Source organism: Prionailurus viverrinus, chromosome E1 (assembly GCF_022837055.1).
Source record: "Prionailurus viverrinus isolate Anna chromosome E1, UM_Priviv_1.0, whole genome shotgun sequence".
Classification (NCBI taxonomy): domain Eukaryota; kingdom Metazoa; phylum Chordata; class Mammalia; order Carnivora; family Felidae; genus Prionailurus; species Prionailurus viverrinus.
Window position 1 is genome coordinate 53,127,230 of NC_062574.1, and position 3,237 is coordinate 53,130,466.

Genomic DNA, 3,237 nt, shown 5'->3' on the forward strand with positions numbered 1-3,237 from the left:
TGTTTTAAAAAAGAAAAAGAAAAGGTCTTTTATAATTCAATTTCTGATGGTATTTTCTTTCCTGAACTTAGAGTAACACATACTACTAGGAAGCTCAAAACATGGTACCCCAGCAGGTAAAATCCAGTTGGCTTTAGACGGAGTGAGAAGGAAGGGAAGGGAAAACCGTGTCCCATCTTTAGGGATGGAGACACAGTCAGTGTTACGTTGGGACGCAAAGAGCCCACCCAGACCCAGTGTGTTAAGGAGGGACTGCTCCCTGGAGGAAAACAAATTCAGCAACCATTCAGAGTATAACGAAGCTAACCCTGGGGAATATTTTCAAAAAAATCAAAACGTCACTGAATGGAAATGTCTGTGTAGATGCGAAGCAGTGACACGCGTGTGATTGGCTGTTAAGCACTCGCCGAACGGGATGCTTTATCAGTACTTGCTGAATGTATCTTCAGTGGTGGTTCCAGTCACTGCCAGCGTTTACTATCTCTGCACATGCACACACCTAGGGGCTCCCCTGCTAGGTGCAGACCCCATGTTCCCAAGGTGTGACTGTCCTCAGATCCCCGATGTAGAACGGAAAAGCTGAGAGCACACCACGCTGAGAACGGACATCCCTGGGCTGCCCATGTACGCGGGTGATGTTCACACAGCGCACGAGGATGGCAAATTCATCCAGAATCGGGAGGTCACCTTGGGAAGAGGGCAGAACCAGAAGGGAGATGGGGGTCTCTGAGGGTGGGTGATGTTGGCTCCTCCTCCGGGTGCCAGTGACATGGTGCTGGCAGTTTGTGAAAATTAACTGAACTGGACAATTATGATAAGTGCACTTTTCTTACGGATGTTTTGTTTTGTTTTTTTAAGCTTGTTTTTGAGAGAGAGAGAGAGAGAGAGAGAGAGAGAGAGAGAGAGCATGAGCAGGGGAGTGACAGAGAGAGAGGGGGAGGCACAGAATCTGAAACAGGCTCCAGGCTCTGAGCTGTCAGCACAGAGCCCCGTGTGGGGCTTGAACTCACAGACCACAAGATCATGACCCGAGCTAAAGTCGGACGCTAAACTGAGCCACGCAGGCACCCCCTCTTTTTTTTTTTTTTATAGTGTTTATTTTATTTTTGAGGAGGGGTGGGTAGGGACAGAGAGAGAGAATCCCAGGCAGGCTCCACGCTGTCACAGAGCTTGATGTGAACCCACGAACTGTGAGATCATAACCTGAGCTGAAGACAGATGCTGAACCGACTGAGCCTCGCAGCTGTCCCGGATGTTATGTTTTAATAGATGTTTTAAAAAGTCTTTGGCTTCAAAGTGATTACGACTTACAACTGGGTTGGAAAAAGTGGCTGCGTGCCCACTGAGCCATGCTGGGGTAGCGCCAGGAGAAAGAGCAGAAGCCACAGCCTGCCACGGTGTGGGGAGCACCGGGCTGTCCACGGCAGGTGGGAAGGCAGGCCTGGCCAGTAAGGAGCGTCAGCAAATTGAGCTGAGACAGCTGAGTCCGGACGGAGGGCAGGGCAGGTTATGGGAGGATTTAGAGGGGCCAAAGGGGCCTCAGGGGCACAGATACACGCTCCACAGAAAAGAGGCTGCCAACACCTGAGTCGAGTTAACCATCTAGTTACAGATTTGGTGCCACGGAGGAAAGTCACACAAAGTGAAACAGATGTGTGCAGAGGTAAAACAATAAATCCCTCCAATAATCAGGCTCAGGCGACCTGACCAGGTTCCTTGGCGCCAGGGACACAGCAGCGCACTTGCCTCAGGCCACATCAGAGCTCTGGGTTTTCTGTGCTGAGGACAGCGCCTCTCCGAGGGGGGAGAAGGCAGCTGCTCAGTGGGGGGTTTGAGCAAATTCAAGCTCCGGGAAGTCTCCCTGCACCGGTGTTTCCACGCAAGGTGGCAGCTCAATCTTAGCATGAATCCTAGAGCTTAGCCAATGCCAACCGGTTGGCAGACCGGTCCCAGATCTCAAAGAGCCACAGGTGTAATAAGCAGAGAAGAAGGGCACAAGGGGGGGCCCTGGCAGCCGCACCGGCAGCTGCAGAAAGCGCCATCATCACCGCCAAGCACAGCAAACCCAGGAAAAGGCGTCACGCGGTCGAAACCCAAGAGCCGTATGAAGAAGATGAAAATGGGAAGAGACGGCCCACAGTCACATTTAAACTAGCAGGAGTTCTGTTTAAAAAGCTGCTCAGTAGAGTCAGGTTTCAGAAGGGGTACAAATCAAACCCCAGAATTTGGATAATGGAGGAAAATGTCTCACTAAGGAAGCTGGAAGTTCCTCACAATGAGTCCTATGTTTGGCAAAGACAAGGAATTTGCTTTAATATTACTGCCTTGAAGAAAGTCAAATGTTTGTGCCAGGGCCTGCTGTCTGGGGGGCTGTCACAAAGGGACGCAGCTGGTTGTCATGGTCACAGCAGGAAAAAAACGCAGCCCTGGCGGGATTGGTGTCCTCACTCTTGGGGAGGGCGGAACTGTGCTGTACTTTCATTTGAGTAAGTGACCGCATTGTTAAGAAATGTTTTGCTCTGTTATGATATGAAATAATAAGTGAATCTTAATCCAATTTAAATAACTCCGCACTCCTGAAAAAAGAAACACTTTGGATTTATGCTCTCCAATAGTCAATGTAACTTTTCCTGCTTAAGAAAATACCATTATAGGAAAATCTGCCCTTTCAGATCTAATCAAATTAACTCCATCCCACACTCGTGTGTTACGGGCCCCCATGACTCTGCCTTGCCCGTCTCCAAAATGACAGCAGGTTGCCTCCACTTCTTCACACTATTACAACTGATTTTTCTTAATTGACAAAATACATACAAATGTGACACGACTCAAGTTATATCTAATCTGTGGAAATATTTTATGAAAAACAAAACTTGTTTCTAAGATGGAGGTCAGAGAAGCAATCACACCAGCCACCAAAATGCCTTCAACTTATTTTATCAACTATGGAAGATACAAAACATCTTAATAAAAGACGATTTGACAAGGATTTCAGACTAGTTTCAAAATCCACAATTCATTTACACACATTTCAGATGCAAGTTGAAACAGATGTTCTACAGTAACTGATTTTTTAGTTTTCTATCTCAAACAAACTGGAGACAATGCGAATAAGAAATCATTTGGGGAAAAAAACAGAACGTCTTCTGGAGGCATGAGATCACGGGGAAGATCAGGATGACAAGAATGGGGCAGGTCCTGGCCCCAGTCACTGAGCCCCACTGAGAACTTAGCAGC

At 47.8% G+C, this 3,237-nt stretch overlaps 1 protein-coding gene across 7 annotated transcripts in view; it reads right to left on the bottom strand.

Annotated features, from left to right (window-relative positions):
• Nucleotides 1-3,237, bottom strand: part of B3GNTL1 (UDP-GlcNAc:betaGal beta-1,3-N-acetylglucosaminyltransferase like 1) — a 97,849-nt gene that overhangs the window by 81,313 nt on the left and 13,299 nt on the right. The gene's annotated exons all lie outside the window — the stretch shown is intronic.